The 24,669-nt window shown below is 32.6% G+C and overlaps 1 protein-coding gene and 1 long non-coding RNA gene across 4 annotated transcripts in view; one reads left to right on the top strand and one right to left on the bottom strand.

Annotated features, from left to right (window-relative positions):
• The window catches only part of LOC130898227 (dopamine receptor 2-like), a 392,084-nt gene that overhangs the window by 311,344 nt on the left and 56,071 nt on the right, over positions 1 to 24,669 (bottom strand). The window lies entirely within an intron of this gene.
• On the top strand, positions 940 to 8,625 carry LOC130898230 (uncharacterized). Of its 3 annotated transcripts, none has more exons than XR_009059855.1 (3): positions 940 to 982; positions 7,255 to 7,605; positions 8,076 to 8,411. It is a non-coding gene; the product is annotated as an uncharacterized LOC130898230 (long non-coding RNA). The 3 variants fall into 3 exon arrangements; XR_009059856.1 differs by lacking the exon at positions 940 to 982 and adding an exon at positions 1,034 to 1,322 and having other exon boundaries at positions 7,258 to 7,605; positions 8,076 to 8,625; XR_009059857.1 differs by lacking the exon at positions 940 to 982 and adding an exon at positions 1,034 to 1,322.

Here is a 24,669-nt window from a genome sequence, read left to right as displayed (position 1 = left end):
CATTACAAATGAACTAAATAATGACGTAATCAGGAACCTCCTGTACAATGGCAGTTTAGTCAAGTGGACAGGCATGCTGGAGAACAAGAAGCTTGTCTTGATAAGCCAACTAAATTTGACACTTTAGAGCTTCTCTTTCACAACATTTATCAGCAAATAGGAATTTTGGCTTTGTTCGAGTACGGTTTCAGTTATTCCCATCGTCCCAAATTTTACAATGTGTTTTTGGGTTTTTTAGCTTCTGAATTATGAATTCTACTAGTTGAGTCATTATCTTAATAAACAAAGCTGATTTAAGTTTGTAAAGGCTCTCTTTCACAAACTTTAGTAAATAGAGAGAGAGAGCGAGAGAGAGAGAGAGAGAGAGAGAGAGACCAGTCCTGCAGGAGAAGACAGTGAAGACACCCTGACGAGCATGGAATTCCTCTTGGAAGAAATGCTCGAGAGTAATGATGAAATCGACTAGATTGCAATTGATTTCTTATATTCGATTTTTAATATTTCCTCTATTTTTTGATAAATATTCAAATGAAGTTCTCACAAGAATAGCGTTCTTAAGGACTATCCCTGTCCCACACTTAAGTTTAGAGTACTTACAACAATCAAGGTTTTTTAACACGAAATTCGCTTTTTGTAAGAGTAATTTTGAGATTAGGAAAAAATCACAGGGTACCTTTTTGTAGGAAATTTTTGAACTACATTTTTGATCCCTTCACTTTTTTCGAAATTCGGCATAGATTCCGAGCTATTTGTAAAATTCGAAATTTTAAAAGTTGTCGTGGGTTTTGGCTTTAATTGGGCTGTACTCACTGGACTAATAGTTAAATAATAAAACTTAACGCTAAATTTCAATACAAAAATCGCAAACGATTCCAAAATCCTAACAACAAATTAAAGTAATTAAAACATACATTAAATATTAGATCTTTTATTTAATATTGAACGCACATTTTCGTTAGCGACACGTTGCTTTCTTATCAAGGTTAGTAAAATAATCAAACTATCCAAATTCTCTACGTTTGTCGTGCGAATGGGTATAAAAAAGGCTTCTGTGAAACCAGCTTTGGTATATTAGCTTTACGGTCGGAGTTATTCATAATTCACAGTTCTCCAATTAAGATTAGATGATGTATAATTATTTTTATATAAATACGCTTTGCACTGCAATTGTATGGCCATATTGCTAATTCAAGTCAATCAATTTGAATATAATATCTTTCCAATTAACGGGTATATAAGTAAATTAGATGTTTAGTATCAGTGAATAGTTAATTGTGTGTGTAAGTGTTAGTAAATAGTTAGGGTATGAATAAATTACGTAGGTATGTATGTATAAATTTATCCCTCCTGTTTTGTGATTGCAAACTGTTTGAATAAATAATAAGAACATATTGGGTTCATTATTGATCTCATTGTACTAGATTCATTGATAGTTTCGTAGGGTATAGTACATACATAAGTGTTTGAAAAAGATGTTATATAAACTATATTACTAACTCCTAAAATAAACTGCTACTGGTTGTCTAGTTTAAATTTTTTTGAATGGCTTCTCTAATTGATATCCCCTTTATAAGAAAATCCATTTCTTTTAAAACAAAAATATTGTCAATTCCTTTTAAAACTTTGAACACATATGTGATAAACAACTATTTAAGACGAGTATTTTCTTTGTAACAACACATACATCCTGTTATAATCACTCGTATTGAAACATTGAACCAACCTCTGAATAAACACACAAGCAACTCTTATTGAACTGTCTCCCTGGTTGTAGATTTGAACGAAGTTTGAAACAATTTATTCATTGCCATTATTTTTGGACTATTATAATTCATACATCGATGTTTCGTATTTATGATAAAAAAACAAATATATCCCCCAAATTATTTCAATTTTAATTACAACGAACAACAAATAACTAATATGGTGAGCACCGATAGAAACTCATTTATTTTTTATATTGGATATCAGCTCGAAAAAACTAAAAACTCAAAAGTCTATTTGGTCAGCTGTTCACATCCCATTGTATCTGGTATTTACCATTCTAGTTTATATTTTATATTACACGCTCAACAAATTCGAAGTATTTTATTTGTTTTGGCAATATTTGTTCATTTGAATACAGTGTCGGTTGTAATCGAGAGATTAAAAATTAGTCAGAATTCTCTAAACTAAATGCAAAATGTAAAATTCCATTAAATTTCTTGGTTGAAGTCAGAGTTCATTCTTTTGCATGAGAATAAGTTTTGCATTTATCAAACAACAATATTCAGTTGATAAATAATCAGTTATAGCAATAACGTATGTAATAATTTAATTCTGAATAACTTAGATCTAGTTTCCATTGAAAACACATATTTATTTCAATGTTAATTCATTTCAATTTCAAATTTACAAGCTAGATATCCGAAAAAGTATATACAGTTTAGTTGGATGATTGTCAAAAACTGACATTGGGAATATATTTAGAAAGCAGAATATCGCACTTTCGACCATTTATAAAACAATAAGTGAATGTGAACAAGGAAGACCATGTTAAAACCTTCCAAAAAAATGGCGGCTAAAGCCTAGTAAAAGAGATTGGTGAAATGTGAAAAAGACAAATTAGGAACATCAACTCAAAGTTTCGTTCGTCGATTTCGAGTTTCTTACAAGACCATCAGTCATGATCTTAAAAGAAAGGTAGTTAAACATAACATCCATATACTGGATATCAGTTGCTCATAGTTCCAATAACCTGCCGTGCATTGAGAAGACGTCACTTCACATAGAACAGAGTTGTTATCATAGATAACGAAAAATATTTCACCTTATCACGTTCAGAAATTGAAGGTAACGATGGATTTTGCAAGGATGACATAGAAAATTGTCCCAATGACGTGAAATAAAAATCCAAAAAGAAATTTGAACTTACAGTTTTGGTTTGTTGTGCAGGAATTTCACCTCCTTATATCGGGCATAAGAGGGGTGATGCACATATTTATACAGGAAGATATCTTCCAAATTTGGTTGAATTTATTAATACACATCATCCCAATGACGGAATACTATTTGTATCGAAAGAAGTTAGTCCCCCAAATGTTCTCAGGCTCGCCCTATTAAAAAGTTTTGGGCAATATTGAGTACAAAAGTGTATAAGTGGATAAGGGCTGATAAGCCAAAAATGAGCAACAGCTTCAACGAAGAATATTTCAAAAAATTCGCTAAATTGAAGAAAATTACTCTTCAAGTATAATCTAAATTGTTTTTCTTGTTAACTATATATTAAGAAAAATTATATCGTTGTTATTGCACTACAAATTTTTCCCGAAAACTTTGGTTACATACGTTATTACTCGATTAGGTTCTAATGGTTATAATCACGAGAGCGCATCTCCAATGGTTTTTCAAGGAGGAATAATAAACAAATTATTTTCCATTACTCGATGTATGTTCGTTTCGGTTATATAATAAAAGCGTTAAATATGCAATTGCTCCTTTTATTCCTAAACTCGGAGCTATTTGGAATGGATTCAATGCAATTCACTGATTTTTTTTTAATTCAAAAGATGGTTACCATCACAATACATACGGCTGGACTTGCCGGAAAACAAAGTGATTAAACGATTTTCCACCACCATCACAAACCTACTATTGATTCTTATATTGATCATTATTATATTTTTTGAACTATTTTCAATGTTTATCATTTCATACGACAATAAAGTTTTCATAATACCTATGTTACACATAATAATTTCAATAATAATAATCTAATTTGATACAATCTTATTATTTTATACAAGGCTTACACTTTTACAAGTTTTAGTGAATATTGACGTTAACGTGTGTAGTGGTAATTTAAAAATTGAATAGAGAATGTTTAAACATGGTTTGCAGAATCTCGTCAAGGTCTCGTCCGTCAATAATGAATTTTGAGAAGGTCTACCAAAATCTGTTGTTGCTATGCTATGCGCAACATGATTAAAGATTAGCATATGACTTACAGACAGATTGAGTGGTCTCTTAGGATATCGCGAAATATGAACATGATTTCGATGCACAATTTGATGACCTTAAATTCTTTTCAGCACTGAAGAAAATATCCACTTTCACCTTATCTTCATCGAATTGTGGCTTTATTTTGACTTTACTTACCTACTAATGATAATTCCAATCAAATAGGTTAGTTCCGTCAACTTTTGCAATTATCCCTTTGACTGAACGTCATTAAAATTTTGTTTGATTTAGTTGAGTATTTCATTCTTACTTCTGGCAAAATTAATTATTGAATTAGGACTTAACGATTAAGATGTCAGCTCATGAAAACTGATAGATAACTATTTACCGTTTGGGTTTGATCATTAGCTTATGTTGTTTAATTATTTAGGAAAAAAATATCCATATGATTTCTATATATTATGGATGAACATTTTTATCAACGATATTTCTTATATTTCTAAAATATGTCACAAACAACAATCATAAAACTTTCTGAAAGCTTGTTCGCTATTCATAAACTTGACACAGATAATTTCATCAAAGTTACTTCGGTTATATAATTTACATGTTTATGAATGTAATATCATAATTCACTTAATATTTAAGCAAAAACTTTTGGTGAACTAAAAGCTAGTACGATGGGCATCTTGTAAGAGTACAATTAGGTAATGTAATATATCATCTCATCGATTGATTGATAAATGTTTACTTAGGTCGAATCGACTTTATATCAATCTAATTAATACAAATTTCAGAACTTTCATTGAAGCGACTTTGAGTAAAACATACTGAAAAAGACACTGAAAAAAATTTTATTGATGGAATAACTCTATCCACATAAAAATTTATAACGTTTCTAATAGTATTTGCTAAATTAGTCAAAGTAATATCAATTTGTTTTGCATTCTGTTAAAGAGTTGCTCAAACTTCAAGCAGTAAGATACATACTCAAATGCAGTCAAACTTTTATAACTATAAGCGTAGTTGGGGGCAAAACAGGCAGTTCGTTTCCTTCTGTCGTCTTTTGTCAAAATTATGATAGCTTAGAACTTTTCCAATGATATCATGGGAGAGCTTACATATTGTTTTTCCATTTTAAGTATCGACAAAAGTTCTATAAGTTCACTAATAAATGAGAAACATGTTTCTAAAAAACTGCATATGCCTATTCTTGCCCCTAAAAATGGGACAATTCTATGTTTACGATACTTCCTGATTCGTTTCTTTTTCATCTTAATTTTTTCGAAGAAAATAATGTCTGAAGGTGAAGTAACTGGCTGTTCTGATTTTGATTTTTAAAATACGACCCTGTTACCGCCAAGACGAAATATCTTGTACATATTATATTTTATGTGTAAACCTTTAGAGTGATTTAATAGCGGTTTTGACATAACAACCTGTTGAGTTTACCGTACTATAAGTTTCTTCATTCATAGAACACGCTTGCGTTTCCGTAACTGCTACTAAAAAATGAAGCAATTTAATATGGTAGGGATGTTTGTATATATTTCTCGGTAAATTGTTGATTATCCAAAATTCGGATTGGATTGAATTTAAATGAAAATAAAGTCTTCATGTACTTTTCTTGATAAGGGTAAAAACTGAAGACGTTAATAGTGTTGTTGAAGCCCGCGTTAGTTAGTAATGAAAATAGTGTAATATTATATTATTAAATTATCAATTTTCAACCTCATTCCAACTTGATATTTATGTTGTCGTTCTTATAATGAATATATCTAGGGTTTTTTATAGCATCGAGTAGAAAGGCCATAATAAGGAAACTTCTTCTTCTTCTTCTTCTTTCTCAGAAAAAGAAGTCGTATTTGCGTTGACTGCCAATCCATAAAATTAAACGTTAAGCTTCATTATTTTGTAGATAGCAGATGTTCTGTTGTGCTTGCGACGAACTTCGATATATTAGGAGGAGTACTGCATTTAGTATTCATCTTGAACCCGATAAAAACAGAAGTCAAAATCAAGTCAAAACCAATGTTATCGGAAACGAATCATACCTGCGCTCCGCGCGAAAAAAGAGAAGAGCACTGCAAATTGTTCCTTCACCATATGGGACAAAATATATTGTGTACAGGATATTATGTATTAGAACAAACCTTGTGCTCATTGTATTTTGAAGAAAATCTTAGTTTGTTTAGATGTGTGCGACTTTTTTTGTTTCCGAAGATGAAATCTGCTTTGAAAGTGATCCGATTTGAGTCGATGGAAGTGGTAAAGCAAAAAACGGCAGAGCTCCTTAAGGCACTCACCAAAGAAGACTTCCAGCACTGCTTCGATCAATATAAAAAACGTTACTCTTCTTTGATTCGTGTAACTCAATCGGTTATCGAGTTAATTGCTTCTAAAAAGTTCAATAAATTTTAATTTTTTCATAAAAAAAATTTTATTATTCCTTAAATATGTAACAATTACAAATTTGTAAACAAAAATAAAAAACTTCAAAGCAAATGCTCAAAATGCCCACCATTAACTTCAATACACTTTATGATCCGCTTTCGTAAAGATCTCTTAATATCAAATAAGCCTTGTCTATTATTTTTAATTACATACGCGGCTTCTTCTATTTTCCGTCGCAGTTGTGGAAGAGAAGTAATTTTTTCTTTGTATACTAATGCCTTCATTTGCGACCAAATTAAAAAATCCAAAGGATTTAAATCAGAGCCTCTAAGTGGCTAAGCAAACTCACTTCCACGATCAATCCGTCGATGCGAAAACTGTTCGTTTAAGTATTGACGAACTTTAAAGTTCGTGGTGCTCCGTCGTGTAAAAACTTCATATTTTGTCTTAAAGCGAGAGGTATACCCTCTAGTAATTCGTGTAAATGTTCTTGAAGAAAATCTAAATAAAGAGGTCCATTTAAATTGGTTGGCAGTTCAAAAGGACCTATTAAATACCCACATATTACACCACACCAAATGTTAACCTTAAACTCGTGAAATTGTGAAAACATAAAAAATTTTTGCGAAAATCAAAATTTAAATTTAAACTTTGATCAAGCTTTGAAACTAGCAATATTTGCATAAGGCATGTTGAGCAGAATCATCATATTTTGAGGTCTAGAATCTACAGTTCAGAGATTGGTTAGGTTAGGTTAGGTTGGTTGCGTATACCATTCAGTTCTTATATTGTTAATTTCATATAATGTGACATCAAGAAAATTGATTTTATTATTTTGTTCGATTCCGATTGTGAATTGAAGTTTTTCATGATGAGAATTTATTTTTTTATTTATGTTTTCAATTTGATTCTTTGTTACAGCAGTAATACAATCATCTAAATATCGGAAAAAGAATGGAATGTTTATATTAAGTTTGCTTAGAACCGTTTCCTCAAGATTTTCCATTACCAATTGTGCTATAACATTTGAAATGAAGGCTCCCACAGCACAACAATCAATTTGTTTGTGTATTTCATTTTAATATTTGAAGTCTAAGAAATTAAAGAAATTTATATACGAGTTTATTCGATATTAATGGAAACGTAAATCGGCGACAAAATAATTGGTGTCCTTTTATAGATGATAACTTAAATGGTGCGGCGTGCTTAGATTTATTGGAAAAGTAGTATATAGTATTATACCTGAGATGACTCGAATATTTCCCAATCCAAGTGAGTATGTTAATTAAATTTAAATAAAACTTCATTATTAGAAATTTTCACACATTACAAATATCTCAAACGACAATATTTGGCTACAACAAGATGGTACCACACCTCACTGTGCGTGTGTGATGCGGCAATACCTAAATAATGTGTTTCCCACAATATGGATTGGAAACCGTGGTTTTATCGAATGGCCCCCGCGATCACCCGACTTGAATTCTTTAGCAATTTCCTGTGGGATCACTTAAAAACATCGTTTTTAAAACAAAATCTGCCAATATTCAGGAATTAAAAGAATTACCACAGAAATAAAAGAATTGAGCGGTCAGAGATGTTGCAAAATGTATTTCAAAGTATTTAAGTAATGGACATTTTGAGCATCCGCTATAATCGCCTTTACTGTATGCTTTCTAAAATTCTAAAATAAAATTTTTCTACTTCTAACAAGACACAAACATTTAAAGATTTGTCTTTAGTTGTAGGTTTTCTGCGCCATGATTTGGATAAATATTTTACTGTACCAGTTTCGTTAAACTTTACTAACTTACTGACACTAGATCTTATTACGAAATTTTTATTAGCACATATATTATTAAAGAATATTCCAATTAAACAAGTTTATTCAATCGTAGCCATCTAAATGTACAATAATTATTGTATAACTCCGAAATTATTGCATTTAGGTATGGAGAATATTACATGGGAAATAATCAATTTTTCTTAGCGATTTCTAAAACCATATATATTGTTATGGTATTATAGTGTGTAATGTTTATTTTTATAAATTTTATTTTAAATAAAATCCGATTTTAATTTGGGAGCCATTAGTAATTATTTGAATTTCTTTATTTTATTATGTTATTATTATTTTTTTTATTCTCAGGGTATTATATTGTGAGGTCAAATTAAAAAATTTTATTGCGATAAATTGTTATGGTTATAAGGTCAGATTATAATAGTTTTAAGACCGGGTCTGTTCTTTATAATGAATAAAATATTCAAAATATACAATTTCTTAACTAGCTATTACAATTATTTTATTTTACAAACATTCATTCATTCATTCATACTCATAATTACACTCATAAAACTAATTTATATGGAAATGTGAACTCAAATATTATATACTAGAAGAAATACTTAAACTTAATAGAAACTTAATAGAACAAAAATAGTTCAAACGACGAAAAAACTGCATTGTCTTTAGAAGACAAAGGACAAAATGAAGGAGATATGACCCCAACAGGGTATCACTGGATGTTTACTACAGACCCTAGTGTTAGGAGATCCTCATTGGCAAGAACACCACCAATGAATCGCAAAGATTCAACTGCCTCTGCCACGGATGATGTTTTTGCTAGCCTAGAGACAAACTCTGGCACACGTCAAGATGACAAGACTGGGAGCCACAGTAACACGGCGTACGAAGCAAGTAGCGACAACAGTCACGATGGACTGGCAAAAAATACCAGTCCAGACAAAAAGAAACGAAAGCGAGACTCACATGGAAAGCATATCCCGGATGATACTAGCCAAGAGATGACTGCTGCTATGACCGCCTTGGGTAGTCTTAATAAAAAAGTCGACGAATTAAAAAATGAAGTCAAAGTGAGTACAAAGACAAAAACTGAAATCAAGGCAATAACGAGAGAGCTCGTAAGCATAATGGCAACCCTGAACAGAAGAATGGATGTTTTAAACATCAGACACACGCAGATGGTGCGAAACAACACTGAGCAATCATCGCCAGGTAAGAGCAAAACTGCTAATAATTTAGCTAAACCAGAGGACAATAATCCTAGCTACGCAAGACAAAGTATAGGAGTCCAAGCTGATGAAACCGACATAAGACGAGAGTTACTCGATCTTACAAATGAAATACGTACCAGGGTTGAGACGCAAATAACAGCAAGAAAAGGATGGACAGGGCTAGAAGAGGTAATACATCTCGAGTGGCCAGAAAGCTGCTACCAAAGCACCGTTGTTACAGAGCTGGGATCGCTTAGAGAGCTTCGAGGAGACCTGGTAATAGTAGCAGACCCTGATGTAACCTTGACCACCACTACGGAAAGCGACCTAAAATGCAACTTTCCGGAAATAACAAGCCTTATGTGCGAAGAACTTGAGGAAGGGTGTATTGAATATGTGAGGACGAACACCGAGGTCATACTCAGCAAAGGCAAAAATGGAGCAAGGTCAAGAACCATGTACATGCTGCCGTACAAGGTCAACCCAGAAGGGAAAAACGACATGGGTCAACTATATCAGTTGCTAGGCAAACTGCAAGCAGAGGTTCAAAACCATGGAGTGACGGAAATTCAAGTAGTAGCCTTCGGCAAAATTGATAAAATCTACCTTAGAAAGTGCGCAGAAGGTATCTTCAGAGGATCTGAGGTCAAAGTGCAAGTTATTATACCTAGAGATCCAAGCCGACTAGCACCTAAGTCAAGTAAGGGAGGACCAGCGACGACAACAGAGAAGATTATAATCAAATCTGAAGGAAAGCAATATGCTGACATACTCCGTTCGATCAAGAGTAGTGTGAACATAGATGAGATGGGTGTTAAGGTAAAAGGCATTAAGAAAACCGCTAAGGGTGATGTCCTTATGGAGATACTTGGAGAAAAAAATCAAGTAACCGCCCTCAGACAAGCTATAATGGACAAGGATAAAGATACCCAGGTAGAAATTAAAAGAGATGAAGACATTATTCATATCTCGGACATAGACGGAGATATGAACGCAAAACAGATAGAGCAAGATGTCAGGAAAAGCGTAGCAAACGCAAAAGAAGATGACGTCCGAGTGCTCTCTTGCAGACCAAACCAGAGGGGAAACCAAACTGCTACACTTGCGGTCAAAAGAAGAGTGGCCAGCGAATTACTCAAAATGGATACTGTGAGAATAGGGTGGGCACCGTGCCAGGTCCGAGCAAGGGTCAAAATCACCAGGTGTTACAAATGTTTGGAGTTTGGCCACCGCACCAATGAATGCAAAGGAACCGATAACTCGAAGATGTGCCTTAAATGCGGCAAAGATAACCACAAGGCCAAAGACTGTACTAACAAAAGCTATTGCCTAACATGCAAAAAAGACGGTCACAGAGCTGACCAGACTGCTTGCCCTTACTACCTTAAGCTTGTAAAGGAAAAATCAAAAGCAATTAGTGACACCAGACGCAGGCTCAGCACTGCACGCGGTCAAAACTTTAGTGTTCAATATTAAAATACTTCAAGCCAACGTTGGACGTGCCTATACAGCCCAAGACATGGCGTATGCCACCGCAGTTCAGCAAGGTATTGATATTATGGTAACTGGGGAACCGAACAAAAAAAGGACCAAAGAAGCAAACTGGATCAAGGACAGCAGGCATAATGTGGGGGTCCTACTTCTGAATAAAAAGCTTAGCGTAATAAACCACGTAGTCGGAGATGGTCACGTAATTATCAAACTCAAAGATCTTGAGCTGATATGTTGCTATATATCCCCAAACATCAGCATGGAAGACTACAAAACTGAGGTGGACAGTATAATGGAGCACATAACGAACAACAGTGATGCCATTATTCTGGGAGACCTAAATGCCAAGTCCCCAATGTGGGGATCACCTGTAACCGATGAAAAGGGTCAATACTGGGTGGAATGGATCAACGCTCGCGATTTGGTGGTTCTGAATACTGGAAATGAGCCCACATTTATCCGAGGAGATAGCGAGTCCTTTATTGATGTCACCATAGCAACCAATCGTGTATCTCAAAGAGTAACCAACTGGGAGATACTTGATACCGAAACACTGACAGAGCACAGATATATCGCATTCGAAATTAAAGTAGATAGAGCGAAGACCAAAACAACTTCAATAAGGCCCCTTATTGATTGGACCGCCTTTAAAGCCTGCATAGAGTTGCTTACCATTACTCCAGATGAAATGAGTCATGAAACAGTAACCAAGCTGATACAGATGGCAAGCAAGAACAGCACGCAAAATCGAATTCTAAAGACTGAAACATCATATTGGTGGAATGAAAACATTGCTGAAAAACGGTCACTATGCAACAGATTAAGAAGGGTACAACAACGTGCGGCGAGAAGAAACAACCCAAATCGAGACGATATTGAAGCAATGAAAGAGGCGTACAAGACCAATAGAAGGGAACTCTGCTGCCTAATTAAGGAATCAAAGAAGAAATACTGGAACGACATATGCAAAGAACTCGATAATAATATATGGGGAGACGCGTATAAGCTAGTAGCAAAAAAGCTTAATACTCTAAAACCCTATGAGCTTGACATCGAAAAGAAATCCGAAATCGTGGCAGTACTGTTTCCACCCGGAAATGATAAGTGGAGATACCCTGAAAAGGAAGCTCCAGCCCCACCCTTCACAGCAGAAGAGCTAAGGAAGGTAGCCCAAAGTATCAAATGTGGAAAATCACCTGGAATTGACCAAATTCCCCCTAAGGCTATCAAAATAGTAGCAGATTGTGCCCCAGATTGGTTATTAGGCATGATGAACAAACTACTTCAAAAACAGGAATTTCCAAATGAATGGAAAGTTGCAAAGATGGTTTTAATACTAAAACCAGGAAAGCCAGCTGAGTTACCTAGTTCCTACAGACCACTCTGTCTGTTAAATTCCTTGAGCAAGTTACTAGAAGCGTTCATACGGGGAAGACTACAAGATGAGCTTGAAGACAGAGGAGGGTTGCACATGTGTCAGTATGGCTTTCAAAAAGGGAAATCCACGATCCAGGCTGTAGAAGCTGCACTGAATACTGTAACGGAGTTCAAAAGTAGATTCTGCACCCTTGTCACAATTGACGTTAAGAATGCTTTCAACACTGCATGTCACAGCCTGATTATCAAAGAGCTACAAAAAAGGAATATATCGACATATCTAATAAACCTTGTCTCTAACTATTTAAGAAACAGAAAGCTGCAATTAGAAAAGAATAGGGAGATGGATATTACGTCAGGTGTTCCCCAGGGTTCCGTCCTAGGCCCACTGCTATGGAATGTACTATATGACGGCGTGCTGAGCTTAGAACTAACTCGTAATGCTGTAACAATAGGATTTGCTGACGATCTGGCGCTGATAGTCGGAGCAGAAAGCCAACAGACATTGGTTACTAACACCAACATGTGCCTGGAAAAAATAAATACCTGGATGAGAGACAACAAGCTTGCTCTTGCCCCCCACAAAACTGAGGCAATCCTACTAAAGGGTAAACAAAAGAGGGAGAAAATAAGCTTCAGCGTAGACGGAGTCAATATAAAGCCAGCAAAGAACTTGAGATACCTAGGTATAACCATTGACGAAAGTAGAAATTTTGGCAAACATGTAGAAACAGTAACAAAGAAAGCTACAGAAAGGGTGTCCAAACTTGCTCGGATTATGCCAAACGTAGGAGGTCCTAGGCAAAGCAAAAGAGCAGTGTTGTGTAGTGCTATGCAAAATATTGTCCTATATGGAGCCCCAATATGGCAAAAAGCGCTTATGAGAAAAAAGCACTTTACTACGGTCAATAGAGCACAAAGAGACATGCTGTTGCGAGTAGCCTCCGCCTTCCGAACTGTGTCTGGAGTAGCACTCCAAGTAATTACGGCTACGGTGCCCATTGACCTCTTAGCCCAGGAAAGAACATCCAAGTACAAATCGCTACAGAATAGCAACGAAGCTAGAGAAAGTTCCCTCACAACATGGCAAACTAGATGGGAAGGTGAGACAGTAAAGGCCCAATGGACCAAAAGGTTAATACCAGACATCAAGCCGTGGGTTAAGTGCGAGCACCGCCAGGTAGACTACTACCTGACACAGGTCCTAACAGGACATGGCGTCTTTCGATGCTATGCTAAACGGTTCAGAAAAGACACCACGGATAGATGTATATACTGTGCCGCCGTAGACACCGCCGAACATACCATCTTCGTATGCTACAAGTGGAGAGAGGTCAGAGACAGGACTTACAGACAGCTGGAATGCGAGCTCACTCCAGACAACATTGTAGAGAAGATGCTTGACAGCACAGAGAACTGGAAATTGGTGCAGAACTTGGCTAAGAGTATTCTCAGCAACAAGGAAAAAGATGAAAGGCAAAGACAGCAGAGAGAAAGGAACCCGAACTCCTAATCCCGAGAGGGGAAGGGAGACGTAGGGTAAAAGGAAACCACTGATAGCCCGTCACTCATGAAGTATGTTCCAGGAACGATGCCATAAGTGACAAAAGGGGCCGTAGACGACTAGAAGGACACTCCAACCGTCCGAGCCTCTCTGCAAAGCAGGACTCCGCAGAGGTGGTGAATGTTTCCCAGCAAATTGCTGAGGAAGTGCGACAAGTCGTTATTAAAAAAAAAAAAAAAAAAACTTAATAGAACAGTACCTTAAGTGTTTGTTATGTTGTATTTTTAATTTTTTTTTTTTTTAAATTGGAAATTGTTACGGCCTTGCAGAATAAACAGATACTCCGCTGTAGTTCCACTCCTGTTCTTTTCCTTTTCACAACTTCTTTATCTTGGAAATTGTCCCTTTGTGAGTATTCTCATTTATTTCACTTTATTTAATTGTTTTCACTAATTTCTTATTACTACACTTATACAATTATTAATTATCAATCCTTTGAATATTTTTTGCCTTTTTTATCAAGATTTTAATTTTTTTAAATTTCAATTAAAATTATTTTACTCTTTTTTCTCTTGCAAAAAAAAATTTCTCTCGTTGTTGATTCTCTTCTTCATTGTTTTTTTTTAACCAATGATATTTATTTTAAAAGTTAGTTACTAAATTGTCATTTCTAAATTTTTAAATTATTGTGACTTTATTCAAATAATATTATTCTATAATTTCTTTGTTGTATTTATTTCATTCCTATGTTATTAATTTTATCATTGCAGTTGTCAAAATTTTTATATTTTATCATTTATAACCTTAAAATTTATGTTGGTATGTCACACAAATTTTTGAAGTTGGTGCTCCTGTTTTTATCTGTCAATTTATGGATTAAATTCTTCGATTATACAGGATTTGTCAAAATTAAATAATAATTTAGAATATAGTGTTGGCCAAAACTTATTATAAAGAATGTTATTTATTTTATTGTGATAAACTGCTCTAAGTAACCGAATAACAGAACTGAACTTATTGCTTTATTTATATCTTATTATTATTTAATAATTTATTTTGGATATATTCATACCATAACAATATATATATATATATATATATATATATATATATATATATATATATATATATATATATATATATATATATAAATGGGATTTATTTGAAATAACAAAGTTCAATATTTGTCCGGAAAAGGGAAAGATCTGACAACAATGTAGATACACCATAATACCAGCCGTATCACAAGACCCTTGCGCACAAAAATTTATAAAAATCGTACAAGCCGTTTCCGAGATAATTGAGGCGTTCCATATATAAAATTCACACTGTATAATATTCAGACTGGCGTATTGAAGATACAGTAAATAACATAATTGGGATTTGATGGACAGAATAAGTGATTAGTGGTCTATTTTAAAAACTACTGAAGTCATAGTTTGGGAAATAATCAGAATTATAATTTAGGCAGTTCCATTGAGAAAACAAAGCATATTAGAACGAAGTCGCACATTGTATCATTTAAACAAATTTTCCAAAAACTGAGCTGTTTTTAGAATCTGACCACTTTCAGTTTCACTTGCTTATTATAATTCTAAACATAGTCTTCTTCTGCAACCTTTAAGCCTGTTTTATTCCAGTTTTTCCAAACTTTTTTGAAATGATACAATTTGGAAATTATTAATGAATAATAATGAAATTAAGATTACAATAACGTGAAATACATTGTACACAAACCTATTAGAAAATATATTAAAAGGAATATACTATAGAAGCGTATAGTGTAGTAAATGCGTTTTCAATATTGACTTCTGAACATCATGTTATTTAGACCGTATTTCCCTGCTTTATTTTTTTATTTCCTTTCTCGTGACTATTAACCATATTTTAGGCCTTATTGGTTCAAACTTAAGATAAGAATACTATAATGTACTGATACAACTCAAAATAGCTCAAATTAGAAAACTAGCAATTGTTCCTATAATTTACTAAGGTATTGCCAACAGTAAATTTCACCAAGGAGGAAAGGTATTTAAAAACAGTATACATAATAATTGTTTGGTATAAAACAAAATTAATCTAAACGACTACCTGAAATTTTGCTTGAAGTCTTTCATAAAAATAAAACATAGAGTGGAATACTTTAGATTTTTATACCCATATGTAATAACGGCTACAGTCTTCGCATTTGTATACTAAATATGTCTATAGGCTGGATTTTGAAGATTTGGAAGGATAACTAGTTAATATTCTTCTGATATTAAAATAACATTCAATATAGAGTGAAAATAAGACACTGTCCCTCAGTTTATGAGCTCACGAAGACAGGAAACATTTGTAGAGAACAAGAAAACCAAGAGAATTCAATTTATTTTTCACCGGAAAAACAATATGGTAAATAATTCAAACCGTTTAATCACTTCATTTCCATCTGTTTTATTTTATGTCTCGAACAGGCAGTGCTTTTTACAAATTGTGTACCGTTAATGAAGCGTTTTAAACAAATTGCCTTGATGAAATAGCTACCAATTATTTTTAGTCTCCGAATGCAGTTTGTGGAAAATAATTGCTATTTATAGTAAGGAGTCATTATATAGAGTTTTATTTTCATTTTGGTTCGAATTATTGTTAATGTCATCAGAAGTGAATACAAAAGAATTGTCTCTACGCAGCCTACCAAATTTATAATTAAGTTTAATTGAAAAGTCGTTTTTCTGTACATCTTATTATAGCATCGTGGATTTGGAAAGAGACTTGTGTAATTGAAGAGAATACCACGGAAGTTTCATTGCATATTTTTTGGGGTTTAATTTCTTTACTGACCTAATAAAGAGTATTTCATCCTGCTTGTTATCCTCGGTTGCCCGAATACTTTATTTATGAATAACCCTGAATTCAACCAATATTTTAACCAGTGATAATCTAACCTATAACCTATAAAATTGACAGTTTTTCACTGAATTATGAATTTATCGTGTCTATACAATGGTGATCTCTATTAAGTTTATTTATTCAGCTGGAAGATATGTCGTATTGCAAGCAATATTCAATCGCGTGTATAACCTCAATGTTAGAAGCCTATTTCACAAACTACAGTCAATATTTGTAGCAATCAGGTGCATATCAAATTAACGGTCCCGAAGGTAATGCTACTTATTCAAGACAAACACGACGATATTTTGATATAATTTATTGAACATTTAATCGTATGAAAAAACATTCATGTAGTTGACTGTCTTTATTGGTACAGATAAAAAAAATTCATTTTACGAGACTTATCATATGGATATTTGTATCTACATAATTAAAAGATGTTAAAAACTGTATAACGCCATACAATACACTTCTAAAAATTATTTATTTGTAACAATAAGAGAGACATTGGTATACTCAAAAATAAGCTTCTTTTTGTTTGTTCCATATGCCTACTCCAGCAATTCGTTTTTTCTTCCATACTTCTGGTAAGTAAGTCCATTCCAGAGTATTTCTTTCAATTCGTTCGAGTTTCTCTATGTGATCAATCCAATATCTTTTGCTTTCATTTTTTCCACCTACTATCATCATTTTTCTGCCCATTTTTTGTTGACTTATTCGCGTTATACGTCCATTCCAATTTATCTATTCATTATTAATATTGTTATTTTTCTTATGTCTTTGTTTCTGATTATATCTTAGTTTTGATCGTTTATAAGTTATTGGCTCTGTTTGTTAACTCCGAGTCTTATTTATATGGTAATACTTTGTCTATTTTTTCATATTTGAATCCTTTTCTGTATCAATCATGTAACTTTATTCTCGTTTTCTTGTATGTTCACATTCCATATAATTATGAGCTTCCGAATTCTATTTTCAGAATCAATACTAACATTTGCAAATAATATATGATTAAGATCAACTTAATTGCAAATTTTTTCAGCCTATCGTATCTAGTTGACTTTATAATGTTAATTTGTCAATAACCGTCTCTTTGTTCTATTTCTTTCCATCATTAGAAATTTATCTATTCTCTTCCTCCGATCAGGAAAAAGGTGAATACGATTATCACCCAATAAATAGCTTTTTTCCCATGTCTTAGAAATTGTTATCTTTATGGTATTATCTAGCTTCTCACGAAAATGGGCGGCATAGTATGTGAAAATCGGGTGACTCATTAGTATGTGGAAGTGCAATAACTCATTTAAGATAAAATATACAAAAAATATTTTTAATAAAAGTTGTTATATTTGCACAGAGACACATTTATAAAATATTTTGAGGTATACTCAGCCTAAGCGTGACAAAATGAAGTAAGTTGGTTTAAAAAGGACAGCCTGTATATTTGTTCACCATCGAATTCATCGTAAAATTCTGCATCTAGCCTTGTCTTTTCTATTAGTGAGAAGTAACTAAACTTGTTTGGTAAGCACGAAAGTAAAGGATGGCTGAAATTTCTGAACATAGTAGAAGTTTCGATTGGGTTTCGTGGTGTTTTTTAGATTAGCATTAATTCGGGAGCTTTCAATTAGTATAAACTTCATTCTTTTAAATGGAACATCCAGTATATTATTTCATCATTTCATAAAACTATATTATTCCTTCAAATTATGACTGATAATATACACTCTAAAATTGTCTGTTTTTAAGAAAATTGTATTTTTACTTTAAATTTATTCACCTTTTTAACCAGTAAACACTGAATGTGACGTTTAAAATACTTCTTGCTTTTGTGACAATATCAAAACTGTAATTCTATACGTTTAAAAACTGTAATAAAATAAATAGGGTATCTTCAAAACACAAAATAAACAAATTAAACAAAAATAACTAACAACAAATGAGAAAGAACTAAAAACTTGAGATAATTATTTTATTAAATGTTCAAAATGACCACAATTTATTTCCATACAATAATGTATGCGATCATCAAGAGCTCTATCAGTACGATGTAACATATTGACATCAGAACTTCGTAAAACCTCCTTAATTCTATTCTTCATGTCTTCCTTAGTAGTCGCAGGTGTTTTGTACACTTGTTCTTTGACATAACCCCACCAAAAAAAAACATTTTTTAAGGTCCGGTGAACGAGGTGGCCATTTATGGGATCCTCGTCTGGGAAATTCATTATTTGAATGTGAATTGATCAGTTGGGTATGGTGAACTGGTACACCGTCATATAGGTACCTCATTCGCCACCTATCATGAGCAGGTAATTGCTGAAGTAGTTGGGGTAATTCGTTTTGTAAGAAATTTAAATAAACTTGCCCATTAACAGTTCCGTCAAAGAAATATGAGCATATTACATGATGTCCAATTATTCCACCCCATACATTTAATGACCACCTTGTTTGACTAATAGTCCGTATACAATGCGGTTGATCTGTTGCATAATAATGGAAATTGTGTCTATTAACAAACCCATTTTTATGAAATGTTGCTTCTACAGCAAATAATACAAAATTGAAAAAATCTCTGTTTTGCTGAAGTTGTTCTTGAGCCCATTCAATAGTTTCTGGATTCGCTGTATACGGTAAGGATGCATTTTGTTCTTGCATAGAATTTTTTGAACGACATTACGACTTATGTCGGTTTGTTTTGATATTTCTCGTGTCGAGATATGAGGATCTTTCGTAACTTTTAACATTACAGTCATCTCATTGACCTGTGACATTGCATTCTTCAACCTTTCGCTTTTTTCGTAAGCTACACTACCAGTTCTGGTAAATCGTTGAAGCAAATTTCCAATCTGGAAATTTCTGTTGATATATCCTTTGTGCGAGTGAACAGTTCTTATCACTGGCACCCAATGCAAAAATCATATCTGTAAATTCTTGTATCAGAAAATTCATGATCTTAATTGCTTCCTCTTCTTGGTAATGCGTCTAGATAATAACTTATCACTGTGACTTAAACTGTGAAAATGTCAAATTCAGGTTACTTCATAAAACTATGGACATTTTCATATCAATTGTTGGTAAGATGCTTAATTTAGTTTTATAGATACCCTATTTATTTTATTGCAGTTTTTAAAGGTAGAAAATTACTGGTTTGATTTTGTCACAAAAACTAGAAGTATTTGAAACGTCACATTCAGTGATTACTTGTTAAAAAATTTCATAAAATGGTAAAATAATATACTGGATGTTCTATTTAAAAAAATTAAGTTTTTGCTAATTGAAATCTCCCGAATTGATGCTTATCTAAAAAACACCTCGAAACCCAATCGAAACTTCTACTCTGTTCAGACATTCCAGCCATCCTTTACCTACGTACTTACCAAACAAGTTTTGTTACTTCTCACTAATAACATTTACTAAGCAACATTTATAGTGCACCAATTTTCGTCAAATCTTCATATTTTTGGCTCCAACTTGGCAACGTCACCATTTATGGGAAAAGAAAAGTCGGGGCTAGATATATGTGAATATACATGGTGTCCAATTTAAAAAAACTGTACTTCATGTTGTCACGCTTAGGTATACCTCCAAATATTTTATGTGCAAATATAACAACTTTTATTCAAATTTTTTTTGTATATTTTATCTAGTAAGTTATTGCACTTGCACACCCTAATGGGCCACCCTGTCTAAGAAAATTAAAATAAATTTGATAAGTTTGTAGTGTGACTAGCTTCTGATTTAATAGTGACTTCTTTATGAAACTTTAGTCAATTTATGAGTATTAGAACTTTGTTTTAATAAGAGTTTTGAGACATTTTTTGATAGTTGAGATGGATAATCACTTTAGAAAATGAAATAATTTCTTAATGTGTAGTAAGTACGGTATATTTATTCATAATAACCTTTTTAATAATTTCAAGCACTTCTTGATCTCTATATATAATCGGTCTTACAGCTTTTGTGGAAAAGAATTAGCTTTACTTCCTTTGCTTTACTTTTAATCTCATCATCATTCTGCTCATTACAGAGAAGCTATTCACAAGTGGAAATTATTCGCCCAGCTCAGACTGTAACATTTTCCTGTTCCATTCAGTTAATTCCGTGTATTTCCATTATTTCCGAGAGATCATCACTGCCACATCTTTTCCGGTTTATTACGAAACTTCAACATTATGAAGTTGAGAAGGACTCTTCTTATTTCTTTTTTTTGTATTAATATTTCAGAGCGTTTCTGTTGTTTTGAAAGAAGTATCGCAATATATATTATCCTAGAAGTAGACGAGAGATGTTAAGAGAAACAGTGAAGTGTTATACTTGTCATAATTTCAAACATCCATTGTTTCAACATTGTTAATGTTGTGTCATCAATGAATCTTTTGCTTCGGTATGTATAATAGAAGAATCAAAATAAGGTTTTATCTATTGTTAATTCAAAACTTTATAAATTTTGTGATAGAAATCAGAAACGTTTTCAGTCAATGTTTGTGAAGCAAATTTTCAAAATATGTTTTTAATGAAAAATGGACTTGCAACAAACAGTACCTAGAAAACTTGTTGATCTGACGTCCAGAATCTAGCTGAGATTGTGAGTGACTATTTTAAGATAACTAAGTTGTTGTCCTATAGTTATTTTTTGTTATATTTTGGTAATAAATGTAATGAACTTCTTCACATCTTCTACACTAACGGTAGGTATAGCCACAACTACACACTCATAATTAAGACATAAAAAGAAATATAAAGGAAACTAACTTTGTGAATGCGTTTATTATGATATAAATAAACAAAAAAGAAGTCAGTTGAATTAATGGTGCATCAAGTAACATAATATTAAGAAACCTAAAATTTGAGAAATGGAAATTGACTTTATCAGTTTATCGAAAAAAGTAGTTCACGGTAAAAAATTGCACAGCTGACGACTGAAAGATTGAGCTCATTGTAATGAGTGCTGTCATATGGCATACCTTGATTTATTAGTTGAGCTTACCCAGAAAAACTGATGATGACATACCACAGTAACTGATGCACCTATTTCGTTTCATCGCACCCAGAACAAAGAAGTAAATCCAAAAAAGCATTTTTGTTATCAGAAACAGAGTATTTTCATTTAAAAGTATATGGATATATTTATAGAACTCGATTCTACTTTCAAAACTTGTTTTTATTTTCATAAAACTGTTATTGGGGTGTTTCAAAACGTTCGCATGCTAGTTATATCACTGCATTAAGCAAAAAAAATCGATAAAAAATCACCAAATAATCACATGTCTATAACTCATAGATTAATCGCAAATTAACAATAAGGTTAGCCAATGAAAGCTTGTGGAACGTTTAAGTTCCTCCCTATCGAGCGGTCGTGAGAGCCATAAAAGTATTTAGCTGCTGCCGCATTTTTGAATTTACTTTTGTTTCTACAACGTACTTGAAGGTTTTCCGGTGCATATTATAATCGATCGTTGAATTTTTTGGCGTTTCATTTATTTTAATTGCGATGCGACAGTGACATAATGCTTTACCATAATTTTTGTAGAAACGCACACCAAAATTCAGGTACATATTAGAAAAAGAAAATACAGAACTCTGGATATACCTTCGGCAACATAAAATTTCTCATACCCAATATTTCGTTACACCTAGTTATTCAAAATGTTAATTGTGTAGTATTTTTGGTTTTACATGATTATATATATATATATATATATATATATATATATATATATATATATATATATATATATATATATATATAATAAACAGAAGAAACCTAAAATCAAGAACATTTAGATGCAATTATATATCAAAAGGTCTAAGAAACAAAATTGTGAAGAAGTCTTTGCCAGCTATATTATGAGCGGTTTCCTATTGGGAACGTGTCAAGGAAACACCAAAGTGGAGTAAGTTTAATATATTTCGAGTAGCGTAAAAAATAGGAGGATAAAAGTGACAATCAACCCTGACAGCGCGCCACTGATTAAATTTCTCCAAAGTTTATTGAGATCTCTCTGTGGTAGAGCGTTGTCGGTCGAATATAGAAACACCCTGTATATATATATATGAATATATATATATATATATATATATATATATATATATATATATATATATATATATATATGAAACAACATATATTGCCCAAAATGGTAAATGCATTCAGAAGAAAACCGATTTAAATCACCTTATTGTAATATATGCATATTTTTAGATATTGAAAAAATAAATTCTATTCAAATTCAACATTATTAACAACCAATAAATTTCAACTCTTCTTATAACGACCTAATCTATAAAATTTATTGTCATTTATATTCTAACCAATAAATTTTCAGCTACATTCATAGCATAACCAATTAAAAATTAATAAAAATTTCTATAGTAACCACAATTAATATTTCAATTAATCAATATTTCTATCAACGTCACTTTGAATATTGAATTTTGAATCCTGTGAATTTCAAAATTTTAACAAGAATTAATACAATTCTTGGGACGAACCAAAAAATTAACCATTTTAGTTTAAAATTGTGATCATATTCAGAGATCCGTATTGAAGCTTATAAGCAAAAGGTGCCAATTCAAATCTAATTTTTTACTGACTATTCGAAGCAACATTCAAAACTCTCCGAACATTTAAGAGCTGATTAAAAAACTAAAAAACTGGACATTATTTCAGTGTCACCAATATGGTAGATCACAGAAACCCTTCTGTTGTCGATGTCTCAGAATAAACGTTAGTTTTATTTTGGTGCTGTTTTTTGGAAATTTCTCTATTCCATTTTTGTGATCTATGATAAGCAACCTGCATCCAGAATTGCTTATTTTTTTATTTTATAAAAATATTGAATAGCTGAACAAATTTTTTGGCTGATTTTAATAATACTAAGAAAAAAATAGCTATTAAAGAGTCTCCTCGGGCTATTACAAGCGGGCTAAACACAGACAGACGAAAAAGGACCCAAACAAACAATATTGATGATAGTTATCCAACTGCAAATCTTCGTTATGCTTAAAAAATCGTAGGAAGAAGAATTTTCATTGGTTTATTGATCTTAAAGATGAAAGAAGAATCCGTGATGCTAATATAAAGATGGGTAGTTCTTTAATAATGATATGCGAGACCACATCCAGATTGATTGATTTCAAAAGAGATGGGAATGCCATAGAGCATGCTTGGGATAAAATGGATAAAATACCATTGGCGAGCATGATCCTCGACCTGAATATTAGCTGATGTTGAAACATTCCTTTTCATTAAATCCCTTGAAGAATTCCTTTGTTTTATTCTTTTATTTCAGCACTTTATCTAATTTTCATTATTCAAAGAGATGAGAAACGATTTTATGATTTTTGGTATTCAACAGTTAACAAATATATTCTCTTGTACCATAAAATTTTGTTTCAGCTTTTAAAATCTGATTAAATAAATATTCTTAACTCTATCAATATCTTCAACTTTTGAACAGCTGTTCATTTTCAATTTTTTTGAATGTATTTGAATACAAATTCAGCATGTTTTGAAATTGATTACAATTGTTCAATAACGTCTTATTAGAACAAAGTTGAATTTTTCACATGAGACATTTTGTATCTTAGATTTCAATTTGTTGCAATTTGCCATCGTAACAAGAAATATTTTTTCATATTCCATATACGGTATTCCACTAGTTCCTCGTGAAAGTCGTATGCAGGTCACCACCTTCTGTACTTTGAAACGCACAACCCAAATATTCTGTCGTAGATAAAGGTTTTTAGGCCCACTCCAACTTAAAGATTTGATAAAACTCGAACCTCGTTTTGAAAAGTATATACATGTACAGAAGAACAACAAACTCTCTACAACAGTTTCACATTTTTGAGTCATCCTGTATTTCATTCTGCCAAATTTGAACAATGTGGCTCTTCTTTTAGATTGAATTGGCCCATAACTTATACCGAAACCTAAAAACTCTGAACTGTATAGTTTTTGTACTATTTAAATGTTGTTTATGAAACTTCCACCTATGAACCATTTGATTAGGGCCCTTAATGATACTTGCTGTGTCTAGCTGATTTTCATAATATGCTGATATAAATGC

This window comes from Diorhabda carinulata, chromosome 9 (assembly GCF_026250575.1).
Source record: "Diorhabda carinulata isolate Delta chromosome 9, icDioCari1.1, whole genome shotgun sequence".
Lineage (NCBI taxonomy): Eukaryota > Metazoa > Arthropoda > Insecta > Coleoptera > Chrysomelidae > Diorhabda > Diorhabda carinulata.
The sequence above is the reverse complement of the archived record's forward strand: the minus strand, read 5'-3'. Positions and strand labels throughout refer to the sequence as shown.